The 17,785-nt window shown below is 37.9% G+C and overlaps 1 protein-coding gene across 3 annotated transcripts in view; it reads left to right on the top strand.

Annotated features, from left to right (window-relative positions):
- Positions 1–17,785, top strand: part of CadN2 (Cadherin-N2) — a 92,549-nt gene that overhangs the window by 25,012 nt on the left and 49,752 nt on the right. The window contains exon 1 of one of the 3 annotated variants that reach the window (XM_017081100.4): positions 9,647–9,757. The exons of 1 other annotated variant lie outside the window; for it this stretch is intronic. The gene's annotated coding sequence lies outside the window, so the exon portion shown is untranslated. Of the gene's footprint in view, positions 1–9,646; positions 9,775–17,785 lie in introns of those variants that run through there. One more of the 3 variants, XM_017081092.4, reaches the window with a different exon arrangement.

The raw sequence follows: 17,785 nt of genomic DNA, 5'->3' as shown, positions 1-17,785 counted from the left end.
AGGATAAATCAAACATTTCACATATAATATTTAAGGATTTTAAATGGGAGCTTCCGTATAATATTTGAGGATTTTAAATAGGAGCTTTTGTGCCTTGGAAGAGATTGGACATGGAATAAAATATTATATATATTTTATATTATTAATATTAAGTTCCATAGAACAAATCATTCTAAAATTATTTTTCTACGTTTTTCAAAATTCTGATTTATAAAAAATTAATAAACATAATTTGTTGAAATGTTAAAAAAGAAATTATTTTTAGTAAATTGCCAATGATATTATAATAACCATTGATCTGCATGTGCCCGTTTTTTTCATAGTGCCTTTTACCAAAACGCGTGAAGTTTGGGCATCAAATCGTATGAATAATTGCCCTTAATTTGATTTGGTGTCAAAAAGTGCAGTGATCTGAAAGTTCAATAAATTGTGTGAAATATTTAAATCTCCTGTGGCAGCTGCACTGGCTATAAAAGTTCAGCCAAGTGTCGATGGCAGAAAAGTAGCCACAAGAGCATTTCGCAAGACTGTCAACAAATGCCAGTTGGCCAAACTTTCGGCATGCTAATCGAAGGCAGTCAAAACCCGCTGAATCCGTATAATCAGGCCGAAACTCGGGAGCTGCTGTCATCAATTATTCCCGGCTTCAGGGGAATTCAGGACTTAAGTCACTCGGTGTGCATCGTCGCATAAATCAGATATTAAATTATTTGCACTGCTGGTGGGTTAATGGCAAGAGTCACAGCTTGTAGAGCTTGTAATGCGCTTAAGTGGAATTAGGCTAAGACCCGAAGACTTGCTTAGCAGATTGCGCATACGCAGCGTATGCCAGCAGCAGTGGCAGTTAAACGGGGCTTTGGCCATGTCACTCAGGCGGACCCCCTGACTTATGCATATGCAAGCATGCGGGGCCAAAGAAACCAGGTAAACCAGGTGAACCGACAGGGAGCCAGGAACCAAAAGCCAAAAGTCAAATCTCATGCCAGTGACAGCTAAGAAGTGCAAGGGAAAACTTTCCCGAGGCTGAGCATCAAGTATGAATTAGTGATATAAGAAAAGCGATTTCCCTGCTGCACTCAAAAATATTTATATTTTTTTATATTAATAATTAATTGTACTTGCTAATAAAAATGTATAAGTTATTTTAATTAATTTTCAGTTCATAAAGTTTTTGTCAAATACACCTAAGTCTAGCAAGTCTTCCCAAAAACCTTAGTAAATTAAAAGGTAGTACATTTTCTTTGCTTTGTTTTTAAATTCTCCACTGTGGCTTTCACCTTTGTGTGCTCAACTAAATGAGTTACTCTGATTAAGCCCGATTATGGTGGATGATAGTTTGTTATTATCATACCGGCTTCCGACAAATTTACTTCCCCTTGTGAAAATGTTTCCGAAATCTGACCGCAAACACTTTTGAGCCTCAGCTTTCCCGACTTTCGCCTAGAAGGCCAACAAAAGTACTACCAAAATTGCGGCTCTGGCAATTATTTTTGCAGCTCTTTGGACAGACAAAGGGCAACAGAAAAATAGGGGGAGTGGATCCGCCTACTTTTGGCCAACGATACGGGTGGGCCAGAGTGAAAGCCACCTTCGTTCTAGCAACATCCTTCCTGAGTGACTTTCCTTTGCCGCTTAGTTGACTTGCAAAATGTCTGAAATTTCAGCAGGCAGCCAAGCGGGCCCAATTTGACCTACATGCCTACCAGAGACCAGAAAGGTCCAAAAAGGTGCACAACGCGATTTTAATAATTCATTGAAATCATCGAAACTAAAGCATTTTAATGCCCGCTTTTTAAGCTGACTTTGCTTATTGAATTTGCATTTTATCTATTTGAGGCTGGCCTCCCGGACCGGATTTGCCCAGATTTAAATATTACAAAAAATAAATGACCTTGTACATTCTGAATAATGTTGAGCAATTTGTGGCTGCATTTCGGAGGGGAACACTTAAGCTTTGCCATTAATTTAGATTTGAGGTCGCCGGCCTGGTCAGCAGATTTTCAGTGGACCACAAAAAATGGCTTTAAATCCATTTTATGGCCTTGGCCATTAACCGAAATTTGTCTGTCATGTGAGGCAAATGTTTACGATGATTCGCATACGGCACATGTAACATTTTTGGGGCGAGCCCTTTTAATTTTATGGCAGACTCATTTGCCTCGAGGTGAAAGTGGAACTATCGGCCATTGAAAAGTTTTTTTTAGGGGAAGGAAATCACGCATACGCCGGGGTAAACACATTCATGTTTGGCAGTGAGCTACAAAACTTTTTTTCGGGCTCACAACTTTCCTCATTTAAATGCTTATTAAATATGCCTGGCTAAGTTTTTAGGAAAAGGCCTCTTGCAAAAAAGGGCCTAAAAGGATTGAGCTCGAAAGGGGGATACCTTAAAGTATATTTATAAACAAATTGAAAAGCCATTTACAAAATTTTTTTTTTGTATCAGATTTCTAAAACACATGAATAGAAAAACAAAAATAAATCAAAATATAAATGGAATCAAAGCAAGGAGCCATAAGGAAAATAACTGTACTCTTGGTTTTGAAGTAATGAAAATACAAATTAATTATTTTATATTTTTCAATATCAAATTTTTTATTTTTAAATAAAATAGTAATTACATAAATCCTTACATTAATGCTCCAAATATAGTTAACCGTAGCCATTTTGCATTCTAATGGGATTTGGTTTGGATTTCAGTACTTTTTTGTATTCATAGGCAACAAAGGTTTATTCAAAGTTCCAGAATTCATTTTTCGATGGTTCTAAAACGCAAAAAATAAAAACCAATATGCCATTTAACAGCCAACGGCGGCGGAGGAACGAACCCCAGAACTAACCGGGCACAGTGGTAAAAATATAATCAAAATAGAAATTGTTGATTTTTCGTTTCGTTGCGCATACTAACGAGTTTTAAAAACTTTAACCCACCGAGCGACGCACTGCCACGCCCACCGCCCCATCCAGGGCCCCATTAATGTTAACCCATGCCGCCCCCTTGACACATTTACTCCCTGCGCATTCGATTTCATTTTGCATTTGTGGCCCTTGTCGCTGCCTTTTTTTTTGCGCCATTGCCAACTGGCGGCTCTTGTAATTTCCGCTGTGTGTTCTCCATTTTTTTTGGTCCTTTTCCCCAGGATTGTAACCCTTTTATACTTTCGCTTTTACTCCTGCGACACGGGAGCAGCCTTCTCACAGCCATTAAGCTGCTCGAATGCCCGAATGTCCTGGCTGCTCCTGCCGCCTGCTAAACTGCTAAATGTCGCATAATTATCGTATTTCAACGCCAGTTTTTTCCAGGGATTTTATGCCGACCTTCCACGTATAGATGTTTCTTATTATTGTCTGCTCTGTCTTTTTTTTTTTTTTTGGTAAATCCTCTTTGAGTATTACATATATTTTATCGCTTTGAATTTGACAACATATTTGCCGCATAAAAGAAAATGGGTTTTTATTAATTTCAGCAGGCAAAATATTTTTATTCACGTTCGTATAAAGTGAAATGGGTTCTTTGCAGCTAATTAGAAAGCTTTTCGAAAGGGAAAACCAGGTGAAAGGGTTGTGATTCACTTTGGCTTTGGGCTTATTTCTGTATTCATGTGAAATTCCACGAGCTCTTTTGCAGTCTTATCTGCCTAACTTTGATAAATTTGCTTGGGCACACATTATCTTTGGGCCATTAAAAACTTTCAGGCCACTCCAATTAATGTTGACAATAACAATTAAAATCATTTAAACCATTCAAGCTCACTTAGGGCCCACGCGTATACCATGTATTTCGACTGCAATAACCATAAACTATTTGCACAAAACTTTTCGCTTCGCGGCATCGTTAAAAGGACAACCAGTGGAGCTTCAAGGGTCCTTTTTCCAGACTAACTAAAAGCCGCAGAAACTTTTGAAAGTCCTGCACTAATCGTTTGACACACAGGCACACACACACACTAGCAAAAGGATGTAGAAGTCCTGGAAATAGTAGACAACTTTTTAGGTGCACAAAACACAATACAAGTTTTTCGTGAAAATTATTTTTGGCTCCCCAGGCAGCAAGTATTGTCTTCCTTCCCTTGTTTTTCTTTTGGCTCCACTCCCACATATTTTTTATCATTGTCCTTTTTTATTTCTTGGCTTTTTTACGAGGTAGCCAGGCGCAAGACAACATTTTATTATTTTGTAACGTTTTATTTCCGCTTACACTCTGCTTTATTTTATGTGGCCCAGCGAGCCTAAAAGTTTTTCAAACAATTCCACCCAGCTGAGTTTGAAAATGATTGTTTCTTGGGCCATCTTCCTTATCCCCCGCTTAGCCTAAACGTTTTATTGTTTCATAAATACTTAATATTCATGGTAATTACTTTCAAGCGTCTTATCATCGTTTATTATCCGCGGTTTATAGTGCTTCACTGGGGCCTTTTATGTGAAAACTAAAATTGTGGCCGAATCGTGTGCGGTTTCATTAAAGGGATTCGCCCCTTTTTGGCCATTCTTCCATTTCAACTTTGTGGCAGCACTCAAAATGGTCAGTGAACAAGTGTGTGGAATGCCTTTCGGGGTTGGCTAAGTGTGAATTTAATTAGAATTTAACTGGAGAGCCATGCAGACAGCTTTTGAAGTGGGTTAATGTCATTGAGGCGATTCGCAGAAGAGCCCAAAATTGGGTTTCTAGCAGCTCGGTGTGTGTTGACCATAATGTCTCCATTTCATGGCCAATAAACATAAGACCAAGCCTCCAAAATTCCCTCTCCGAGTTCCAAACTCCATGTGTTGCCAAGTGCGAAAACATTGCAGCCATTTCAATTCATATAAATAAATACATACATATATTTATATATAAATGCTGGGGTAAGATAGACTGGCAGTATCTGCAATAAGCCAAGCTAACGTAGAAGAGGCGACAAATGCCAACAATGGGGGTAAAAAGTGGCCAAATAAAATCCATAAATCGCCAGACAATGCAACAGACATGGCGGAGAAAGCGGGTGAAATGTAATAAAAATACGAGTCACAAAGCAAAAACGGGTCCTGGCATCCAAACATGGACTTCATTGCTGCAGGAAAATGCAAAACAACAAATACTGCATCTTGTTGTGGAAATTTTCGGACTCCATTCCATCGTCCATCTGGGTTTTAATAAAATGTGCCAAGCTCAACTCAAGTCGGGTCCGTTCTGCCGGCTTAGACTCAAAAGCGAGCTGAGCTCACTCAACTGTAGTTATTGCTATTCTGGTTCTGGTCGGATTCCTAGAACCGGGCAATATCAAAAGCTGTCGAATCTGGCCGCAGAAATGGCCAAAAGGACAGGACATCGCATATAGTACACACACTCTCGCCCGGCACTTGACCACATTTGAAAAGAGTTATGAATATTACGGCAAGGTCTGCAGGAGAAACGTTCTATGGGGGGTTCCCCTATTTTTATGACCCCGATGTGTGCATGTGTGTGTGCGGTTGAAATTGTTATTTTTCTTATTTATTTCAATTTATGAGATTTTTATATGCGCACTTTTGTGGCCTCAGTTTTCCATGCAAGTCGTCGGGGCAGAGTATATTGCCTTCTAAATAAAGCTTTTTTTAATCAAATTTATTTGTGAATAACAAGTCAAGGGAAGTCGGTAAATTGTGAAGAATATAAGGAACCCGATATCAATCTATTTGAAGGTTCTCCGATAAAGTGTTTTGTGATATACGGTAAATTTGTGCTTGTTGACTAGTCGATTATTAACGAAATTCGAGAAAATTAAGTAACGAAATTCCAGGCAGAAGGAAACGCTGTGTAAATAAGCTCTCCCAAAATACAAGCTCTAAATACTTAATGAAGTTATCCCATCCCTTTTTATATGAACTGTCAATATGAACTGAAAACAAATCGAAAGCCAAGTGCTGCCAGAGATTCGAGCAAATGGAACCTTAACAAATTATCACATCCATTACTTGGCAACCTCCTGAAACCATTCGAAGATTAGGAAACCCAACTGCCATTGCCACTAATTCAATTTCAAAGGAACCCGCGGAAAAGACAAAACTGAAAAATCGGATGGGGCGAAGTATATATATGTATTTTTCGCTGGGAAAACTAGTTTAAAGCGACTGCAACTCGGTCACGAACTGCCATAAAAAGCGCAGTGAGAATGGGAAAAGCTGGGAAAAAAAGTAGGGAGGTGGTAATTTCGAAGAGGGCTGCTCAAAGACTACCGAGAGTGTGTATTGGAGTTGATATTTGCGCATCAGTGAGCACATTGAACTGTCAATGCCAGAAAAAGGAGCAGGCGAAGAATAAGTTCCCTGGAAAATGAGGGGGGAAATGGGGAAAACCGTCTCCATTGCCAATTTATCAATTGCAGTTGGCAATTGACAACGACGAACCCTGACGACTAATGCAGCCATTGCCGTTTGACCCGAGGGCTGAGTGCCCCATTCGCAAGTTGAACCTCATCATGTGCGTGTTGAAAAAGTAATTACATCGTGGACTTCCAACTATAAATAACAAAAGGGGGGCACAAGTGAAACGACACGGTTTTTATTGCAACTTTAAAGTGTCGTTTTTGGGGCATAAATATCCACGCAAAAAGATCTTTCACCGACTCCAGCCTCTACGGTTTCCTTACTCTGCATAAATCAACGTAAATGAATGCTATTTAGTTGATGGCACAGGCCAGGAAATGCGCCGCTTAGCCAAACACACTCACAAAGATGCACACGCAGGTCCTTAAAAGTAAACACTCAGAGAAAAATTATGGGGGTTTTATTTTAAATCTTGTAAGAAGTTATAAGTCAAATCCTTAAAAAAAACATATTAAAATAATGTTAAACCTTACCAATAATTGCATCCAAATGATAATCCAAATTTATTATTTTAGATTTATAGAATTTTTGCCAGTTTAGACTAATACATTAAAGATTTTTAAAAAATATTTTTAGATATTGTGGAGGTTTCAAAATTAGTTATTAATATTGTATGATGGTTTTAAATTTTAGGGATGCAATAACATTAATTCTAAAAGTATTCCTTGATACCTTAGAGGTTTTGAAGCTGTGGTAAATTTTTTCAAGTGCACACAACTCTCTCAAACTGGTTACAGTTACAAATGCAGTCAGTGGCTGGCATTTTCCACATGCATTTCTCAAATGCTCAAATGTATACGGAAGCAGAAGCCAAGTGCAGGCGGAGCGATGTTGCCAACCGAAGAAAGATGGCCCAGAGAGAGGGGGACAGGCGATCCCTGTGTGTGTGTCTGGGTTTGGCACTTCCGTTTGATATTAGCCCGCTCTCTTCTGCAAATTTAGTCAGCATCCACAAACACTGGCCCTGCCCCTTTGAATTTTCGGTGGGTTAATGCATTTCTGCGGTTTTGGCCAGACTTCAGGGGATGGAAATGCTTTTGGTGGGGGGCATTTTGTTGCGTCTTGAGGAACTGAAGATGTTTTGCCCGCCAGCCAAGACCAGGCATATTTTGCATACTTCGGGGCTAAATCGGTTATGCCCATAAATCTAGAGCGGAAATGCATGGTATAGCTCAGCCCGCCAAGTGCAACATGCCACGGCGATCCAAAACGATTCTGTTCGAATCTAATGGATTCGCTGAAGGCGCTTCAGATATCTGGCCATTAGATATGCATTAAGTTCCCCAGATGCCACACTAAAAATGGCAACCCAATATGTATATCTTAAATATCAAATATCATTTAAATTAATGTGTTCATGGCATTTAATATGTAAAGAGTACTAAAAACAATGGAAAGTGGAAAAAACTATAAATTCACTGACCAACATTTGATGGCATAAAAAGTATTGAACAATATTTTGTGGGCTTACACAATACAGCTGGTGCTGTTTATTCATATGCAACGAAGCTGATCAAGTTTTTAAACAAAAATATTATATTTTCCGCCATTAATTAAAGCCGTAAATGTTATATTTAAATACGTTTATCTGTCATTTTTTTCAGGTAAGTGAATCTATAGTCTTGACTGACAGGCACTGAAGCGTGAGTAACAAAAAATGTAATATTTAAAATACAACTTTCCCTTTTTGTTTGCACTATATTATAGAGTCAAAGTTGCCAAGCAAATAAACAAAGTGAAGCGTGGAAATTAAATAAATAAGTTGCAACATTTTTTTAGTACCCCATGTGGGTGGGGATTCGAGATTTTTCAACCGGCAATGTCCGGATACGGGGATAATGCCTTTGACAGGGGCGAACACTCAGGTTGGGGCGTCGACAACATTGTTTTATTAAATACAAAGTAATGGCCACTGCCATCCAGGGCCACCCTAGACCACCCTAGCCCACCCACACATGCAGACACGGCCGCACTCTGACTCCGGAACGGCTTAAATCATTTTCCAACTTTCCACGCTTTTTCCTCGATTTTCCTTTTTCATTTTTGCCCAGCTCCTTTATTTTTGTTGGGAGGCACTTAAATTATGCAACAATCGTTACACACACACACACACGTGCACATATTACACATACTTGCACGCACACCACCATGAGTTATGGTGACATTTTCCAAGTAGGAAAATTTAAAGCTTTAACCGCTTGCTTAGCCCCAAAAATGGTGTTGAGTAATGTCAGCCGCAGCATTAATTGAAAATTCTTCACAATTTCTGATCACTTTTCAATATGCTTAGTTTAGATATGGGTAATTAAATAAACATGCCATTTATTTGGATTTATTCGGGGTTTAACCCATGACAAATGTTGACAGTGGGTTAACAGAGAAAGAGATTCTGGCTTATGTGGGGATGAAAAGAGCTTGTAACATTATATTTACAGAGGTTGGTGGAAAATACCACTTATTCGGATTGTCAACTGTGGAAAATTCAAGAGAGTTTTCCTGTAAGAGAGGAAAATTAATGTTAGGTTCAACTGGTTTTCCATGGGCAACTGTACAGGCAGTCTTGTGTTTTTAAATTGAGTTAATAATACTATATTATTATAAATACTATATTATGAAATAACATTATTATAAAGACAGGTCTGGCTTATTTGGCAATGAAAAGAGCATGTAACATTATATTTACACAGTTTTTGGGAAAATACAATTTATGGGTATTGTTAACTGTGGAAATTTTAAGAGAGTTTACCTGTAAAGGAGGAGTTATGTTAAACTCTTTTGCCTTGAGTCTTTTTTATAAGTCTTTTGCTTTTAAATTGAATTAGTATTATTATACTATTTTTAATATTATATAATAAAATAGTATTATCTGGTTAATAATAGTTTTAATTTTATTGAAATTAAAACCGAAATATGTTTAAAAAATGTACTAAATAAGTAAAAGTTTAAAAGAAGCTCTCTTAATATATCCCCCATATAAGGCCAACTTATGAGCCCATGTTAGCTCTACCAACTTGGTTAACCTGACTTGTTGAGTTAACAGAGCAAATGCTTGGCCATCTTGGCCAACTGTTAACCCCCAAAAGCCAACCGGCAAGAGAAAATATCCCTCCCTTGAATGCCGGCTCCTGGCAACCTACTAACCTACTGCGGCCTCTCCCGCAATCGCTTGTTATCACATTAGGAAATGTCCTTCGCATAGCAGTAAGTGCCACTGTAACTGCTACCGTACAGAGAGCCCACTGTACAATGCAGCATCCCGATGTCGAAGTCGCAGGTCTCGCCTTCTCAGTACATTTTGAGTTGTTGACGGCGGTGTGCGCGTTCTTCGGCATCCGAGAGCCCGAAAATATGTGTGTGCGTTTCCGTTTCCGAGTGGCTGAGTTGTGAAAAGCATGAAAAATTACACCCAAATGTAAAGTGTATATTTTGGTAGGCAAGCTCTCTTCTGGCCCAAAACATATCAACAAAAATAATGAAGGAAATAAATTATTTTAATGTGATATGATAGCGAAGAATTTAAACGCGTCGCGCTGATAATGCAAAAATTTCCATGGCAATCACTTTTAGTCGAAGTAAATAATGCCAGGAGTTAAATTGAAATATCCGCGTGCCAGAATGTGGCATCGTTTAAGCGCCAGTTTATCACAATCGAGCGTGCGTGCGACCGCTTTAATTAATATTCATCGAAATGCCCTTGTAATGATTAATGGAATACGAAATCAATTAACTGCAAATGCTTAAAGAATGGTGTCAAACTATCCACGGAATTTACACGCACGTGCACATTAATTAAGCAATGTTTTGCCCGGCAAAATGGTGTAAAAAGTTTTGATAAAGAATTTGCAAAGCTTTCGAGGTCCGCTCATGAGGAATAAATTTGTATGCAATCACAAATTTAATTAAAAGTAATAAGACTAATTGCACAGACCACTGGAGTGTGTAAAGTAATTAGGGAAACATCGTAAAATAACATAACATAAATTATGAGCAAAAAACAGCGCAGTTTAAATGTTTTATGTCCTTTGGCTAAAAAAATAATATAATTAAAAACTTTTGTGGAGTGTTGTTTGTTAGTTTGAATTTAATTATGTTAATAAATTAAATGTCACGAAAAAAGAAACAACATTGACGACGATAAAACTGCTAAATTGACAATAAAAAAATAAATAAAATAATTTCAGTAAATTGAAAGCAACCAGCAAATATTCATACTGATATCCTGCATAGAAGGATCATGTTTAAATCATTTTGAATTCATTGAAAACAAAAGCATCAACCTTTAAATAGCTGTATTCTATTTTAAACATTATTAATATGTGGCTAGGATAATAATGTTTCAAAACATTTATATTACAAAAACCATTTGTGTGGCATAAAATATATTTTGAAAGGCTTTTCATGAATTTATTATCATAATTTATTATGGTGCACTTACTATACATCGATAAATAAACCATAAATATGCTGATACCTCAAAAACGAGTGATTTTAGTGGTCAAAGGTTAAATCACCCCAATAAAATGAGGTATCAGTGCCAACTAGCTTTGTATAATGAACTGTGAAAGATAAACAAATTGGCCCGGGGCAAAGCCAAACAAATCTAAGCGACTGAAAACGAGTAAATATATAACAAATTGCGCGAATAACGCAAACAATTATGGACAATGCAGCAACAATGTCACAACATCGCATTCGGGCCACAAATCTGAAAACACTAAGCGGCTTAAGTGCCATTCATGTTATGTACACACAGTGTCAATCCCCATCCAAAAAAAAAAAAAACCGAAAGGCCCATCTGAAACACGATTAATCTCAATTTATGACATCAGCCGTAGGAGCGTGCGAAAATCAAAACTCGAAAAAAATAAAACACGCTCCTGCGAAGCGCTAACGATCAAACTGGCAATCAATCAATCAATTTATCAATCAACACTTTACGGCCAAGTGGAGCAGGAACTCCGAAAACTAAGCCATAATTGACGTTTACGGCTGATGGGCTTATATCTATCTTATACCCAACTAACCCCAACCGTATGCATACATATAAGTCTGGGAATACGAACAATATGATTTATGCAGCAGCATAATTAGAGTTCTGATGATGGCTGGATATATATGTCATCGCTGCTATTATCCTGCTGCCCTAATCACATTTCGCATAATGTGGAACTTAATAAAATAATAATATTCCCGAAATTATGCTTCTGCTAATTAGTTGCATAAATCAAGCCATAATCCGGATGGACATCCTCTTCACCCATATCCTTGCTGCTAATTGATTAGAGTTGTAGACATGATTTTTGCATTTCACCCGCCCAATTTTGATGGCACTACATAGTATGTTATATTTCGTAATAAACCTCACTAGGGGGAGAGTTACCCGGTGAAAGTACACCGAATCTCGGTTATTTCACACCTCAGTTTTCACCTGACTTTCACTGAAGTCCTCCTCTTTCGCTCCACTGGCTGCAAGTGAAATGTTTGCCGCTCTTAATTTATCATCTGGGGTTCATTTGCCGTAAGTGAGTCTGCGGTGTCATTATTTTTTGTGGCACTGAGGTCATGTGGCTGAGTCTTACATGCCATCACATAAAAAGCGATGCGTGGCATTATGATTGGGGTACGTGTGTCAGCATGGTCGGGATAATGGAACCGGGCTCGGGAAATGTTAAGCCAGGTTAAGACAGCTTGGCCGTATCGAGCGCAAATTTCATCCTCAGCGAAATCATACGGCAATACAAAGCCAACAGCTATAAATCCCAGTGATTGCCTTCAATCTTAATGGCGGTCCTTGAGTTCGTATGCTCGAATTGCTTCACTTGCTGAGCTATTCAACATTTGAAGATAAAGACAAATAGTTCCGATTAATATCGATGATAAGGAGGAGCTGCAGCGAACCAAAATAAATCATTTAGATGATTTAAGTACATTTCTGATAAGCGAGAACCATATCGGAATTATTTTTATTACAACAAATTTGGTACATAAAACTTCATAGAGTAATAGCGACAAATGGAGAAATTGTTTTATAAATAATTGGAATTTTGGAACAATTCTTATTAAGGCTAGAGAGATTTATTTTATTAAAAATAGTCTATTAAACTAATGATTCCCATTAAATCTGAAACACAAAAAGTTCCCTCAAAAGAATCGCATTGCTTTTAAGCACTCATTTATTCCGCCTTTGCAGTTTATACCCCGTGACAATACCCAAAAGAAAGTGCAGCAATAAAATAAAATTATTATATTTGCCGGCTCTGTTCTGCGACAGATAAAATAGTTGCAACTCCCACCGCTGGGCCACAAATTGGCCATATATCCCAGGGTTGCGAAATCGCGCCATTACACAAGCCAAAAGCCGCGGGTCTGCCATTCCGCCAAATGTCTCTCGATAGATGTGGGTGGAAATTCAGGGGAGGATGTGAGGCAAGGCGGCCATGTGAGCAATTTGGTAGAACCCCCGAAAACAGAAGCCCTGGGCCTTCAGAGGAACCAAAATTCATAGTCGTAGCCGGGGAAATCGAATCAGGGGCCCGCAGCTCACAGCCAGATAAGCAGCTGTGATTTATTGCATCTAATTGCTCACGAGCCGATCCGCGAACGTGCCCCAATAACATTTGGGGGCTTCACACCTCAGCGGATTCATGGCGGATGCCCCAACGTCCAAATGCCCCTAAAATGGCAGTGGAATGCTATCAATTGCCTCAAACATTTTGTGGTCCGCGGTTCCTGCCAGCCGTCAATCAATTTAAACTGAAGTGGACACACTCCATTAAAACCAATTTCAACGGACATTTTGGCACAAATCAAAGCTTTTGTCACATTCCAGAAGCTGAGCTAACAATACCATACAAATATGGTATATCAAATTATAACAAATAAATCAAACCAAAACAAGAAAGGAACCCCTGAAAGTTGTTTTCATGGGAGAATTGTATATATGGAGCTTTTTAAAAGATACAAAATAAATATAGAAATATTAAGATAACTTTCCATTTCAATTTAGTACCGTATGTGTTTAACCGAAAACTAAGATAATATGTTTTGTATTATTTTAACATTAATTTTCCGGTCCTTCCTATGGCAACTTAATGATATAGAAGTCCGATTTTGATTAAATTTAATTCTTAGTTTTGAAATATTAAAAAATTCTATATACTGGAGTAGAAGAGAAGCCAAATAATTGTATTATCATTTTTCAGCTATATGACAAGGTCGTCCAATTTTGTAAAAATTTAATTAGAAATTTTGAAGTGCTTAAAGGACTACAGCCCTAAGAGTAAAAGTTTATAGTCAATAAACACAGAAGCTTTTATTTTTACATAGCTATTATTTGTTAAAGAAGTAAACATAAAAGAAAAGGTTTTCCTTATTTTTTTTTTATGTTGTACTTTAGGTGTGTTTAGTTACTTTATAATTCAAGATTAAATTAGTTAATGAGTTGCTTTTGTTATTAAATTTCTTGATTTTTGATAGAAATAAACGAAAAAGGAAAGTTGAAAACATCAAACTAAGCCGATTCACATAGAAGCAAAGCAAGAGCAAAATGTTTATGCAATTTTAAGCAGCGGAAGAAATATATAAATAAGTCAGGGAACATTTCAGCAGCGCCTTGGGAACAATCTCTTTTCCAAAGTGCAACCATCAAGGGACTTAAAAAGCGGGAGAAGAAAGACCACCAAAAGCCATTGAAGGCGGTGAAAAGAAAAGAGGAATACTGTTCCAATCATGAAATTTGCATGCACCAAGGAAAGAAGCTGCAGGTTTTGCTTTCGGCCCCATCTCACCAACAATAGCTGCAGAATACCAAGAATTTTTCATTAGATTTCTATTACATATTGGGAAGGAGGCTAATTTATTCGGAAATGTTTGAGCTGCGCAAATAAACGAGCCACGACTACATGACAACAGTTTAATGAAATTCACAGTGGCAGCGGAAAGAACAGCCTAATTAAATAACCACGCCCACTTCGAGAGCACTTCGAGCGTAACATTTACCCTGCCACGCCCACCGCCCACCGCCTCCTGCCCCGCCCCCAGTATTTTTCCACCCACTGAGCCGTCAGGCCATGGATAACTTTATAACTCGAGTTAACTTATTTTTTGCCACTCGAACGCTTTGCCTTGGCTTCGAGCACCTGCCGAAAAAATAAAGGAAACCCACTCGGGCTTTAAACTTTGCAGCCCGTATTGAAAAAGCACAGAAGCTGTTTTATTTTAAACATAAAAAAATAGTTTTTCACATCAAAAACATTTTTCAATTTTTTTTAAGCGTAGAAAATTGGAAAAAAGTTCATATTTACAGAAAAAAGTTAGTATCTTTTTAGCTACACCTGTTTGAATTAATTAGCTTTCGCCTTTGAAAAAATAAATACATTATTTCACGGTAATATTATTAACTTGATTATATAATATTTTAATTCATAACTTTTTAAAAGAATGTGTTAATATCATAATATCAAAAAAAATATTTGACGTAACCGCCAAGTTTTAATTAACTTTTAATTAAAAGAACGTAACTGGGAATGTTTTACCAAGAAAAATTTAACTTTCTTAACTTTTCTTAGCCTTTCTGCCTGTCTGCCAATCAATTCCCGCTGTCTTTTACAAAAAAGCATGCTTTAAGCCCAATGGAGCTCCTAATTAACCAACAAGCCACAAAGAACAATGAAAACAGATAGGTTAAATTTACACAGCTGAATTTAAGCTACTCGAATTGCAGTTTTACATAACTTAAAATAAACGTAAAGATTTAAAAACTTGCTTAACTTCGCATTGTTGTCGAAACTTTGCCACTGAACTTTGCTCAGACATCTATGGTAAATATAACATGAAAAAGAATTGAGAGCAAAAGGCGAATAAAAGTTTTTCGGTGTAACGTAAAAATTGCTTACTTTGTTTTCCGGTGAACCGAAATATAAAGTTGCTAAAAATAAAATTTAATTTCAACCGTCGTTGTGCCACACAAAAATAAAAATGAAATGGATAGAGAAAAGTGGGTCAATAAAATGCAAGTAATGCATAAATTTGCAACAGAAACTGGGACTCGCAACTGTGGCTGCGATCCGAGAACCGGGAATTGTGCTATGCCCCCAAGGAAAACGGGGCAGCATTAAAATAAATAAAAATTAATTGGTATGTTACCAGCCGTGGGGTCGGGAAAAACCCAAATAAACGGAGAAGTGGGAGCAAGGTGCTGGCCATTCAGGGCATTCGGAGCTCAACTGGAGTCCACACAGTTGGACAGCTGAGTCAACTGCCCTCAAAAGTGGGCTATGCATATGCACAAGGGGCGTGGCAAACAGGTAGAGATACAGATACAGAGAGGCAAAGTGAAAAGGTCCTTTTCCAGCACTCCAGTTCAAGTGTATTAACACAGCAAATAAAGAAAATATTACAAGAAAATAAAGCGAGTCAAACAAACTCACTCTTCAGGCGGGGAACATTTCCTCTGGCGTTTTTCCTTCAACAATAATCCTCGAGACCGCAGGGAAAGGCAAATAAAACGTGACGGGCTTTGTTATGTTTCATAAGAAAAACAAAACGTGACGAGATTTTACCGAATTTCTTAGGCCGAATTTTAATTGAGTGAGATACCTTAACCAAGAACATTACGAGTGTATCAAATGTATCAGAGATTAGGCAGCTTGATTTTGGGTAAAGGAACCCTTCATTATTTCCCTGAAAGTTATGAATAAATTGAATGTATGGATAATGGAAAAATCACTGGAATTATCTACCGAAGGATAAGCTACTTAAATGATGATTGGATTTTGGGATGCAAGGTAATGCTAAAAATGTGGAATATCTTCTTAAATTAATTTAAATTAAATTTTATAAGTGTTGAAGAAAAATGTAATCAATTATACCTTAGTTTTTCTAACACTTGAAGCATATTCTCCCTGCCTTTAACTTTTTGCACCACCCGCCTTTGAACTTTGACTAACTTCTTACCAGTAATCTTGTGTACTTATCACAGCATTCTTTGCAAGTTTTCTGTGCCACAAACTTTAAGCTACCTTTAAACCTGGTAAAAATGAAATTTCCAAACTTATGAGTTTGCCAACTTTTCTGACAAACACGAAAGAGAAACCTTGGGGCAATTCCGAATCGGGCTCAGAACTCGTTCATCAAATAATTTTATGGTAACTAAGGAGCATATTCTGTTGGGCTAGGTAGTCTAGGTAAAAAGGAAGCGAAATGCATACTCGGGAAATATCAAAAAGTAGCTGGGATAAAATGCAAGGCAGTTGCAGCCCCATTTTCCAGGGATTCGGAGGGTCGGAAAAGCCGGGGAAATGGGTCACACGGCTGAGTGCATTTTTGGCGCGTCAAAGATGTCGATGTGCAGCAAGCAGCTGGCTGGGAGTTTTCCACCGACTTGACAGCCGGCAAAGGGAAACGGAAAAGCATTGGAGAAAATTGTGTCCTGTTTAGGCGTGCCTGCCTATGAAATATGCTAATGATCAACTTGAGACATGTTCAAATTATTGTCACTGCTTCGGGACCAACTTGTTTGTCCTCTCCCTTTTTCCTTCTTTAAAACTGCAAAGTTTTCTCCCATTTTCATATTTTTTTTTTATTTGTTAAGGCAAGAAAAACTCTGGCGGGAAAACCGGAAGAGGCCCCCGAACACAGCACGCTGCTAATTAAGTCAGTTGCTGCTTACTTTATTACTGGCGTCATATTTTTTCAGTCCACCATTTCTTCTGGAAAATAATTCTTTTTTATTTTTGTTGACTGTTGCCGCTGGCAACGTTTTGGCACTTTTGTCTGGCTGCGCAAATGGCTGGCAAATTAATTCTTATAAATTTAATTAGCCCTGCATTCAGTCCACATTACCCTCAGGCAATTTGATAAGCTCGCGGATAATTGAGCTGAATTTGCAACTCGAGCTGAGGAGATGCGCGTGTGATGCTCGGGAATAAATGGAAAATTTCGATAAATATTTGCCAGCTTTTGAACCCGCCGGGCATGACAGATTACTTGAAGGTTTTTAATTTTGGCTAATCCATCAAAGCGCCAGTGGACAAACAAGTGGATATCAGCCCTACCATGCAAAAATTGTATTTTCTCGTTTTAATTGCAAGGTTTTTTCCACTGCCACTTTTGTTGTCCTTCAGTTAACTAAGGCGCAACAGCGGAAAGGACTTTTGCCACACACATTTATATCCTCCAGAGGAAAAGCCAGGATGGAGAAAAAACCCAAACAGGACCAGCCAGGAAAATAGACTAAAAAGAAAAATTAATTTACAAAGTCAGGAATGTTTTGCAAGTGGGAAAAGAATTTGTATGATCTTATACTCACTAAAAAATGCTGATCTAAAGGGATATTTGTTCTTGGATATAAACCGATTTCTTTAAGAATTTAGAAACTAAAATCAGATAATAAATATAAAAAGCTACCAAGCTGTTAGGTTTTTTTAATGATAAATAACAC

The sequence above is a fragment of the Drosophila suzukii genome, chromosome 2L (genome assembly GCF_043229965.1).
Source record: "Drosophila suzukii chromosome 2L, CBGP_Dsuzu_IsoJpt1.0, whole genome shotgun sequence".
Classification (NCBI taxonomy): domain Eukaryota; kingdom Metazoa; phylum Arthropoda; class Insecta; order Diptera; family Drosophilidae; genus Drosophila; species Drosophila suzukii.
The sequence above is the reverse complement of the archived record's forward strand: the minus strand, read 5'-3'. Positions and strand labels throughout refer to the sequence as shown.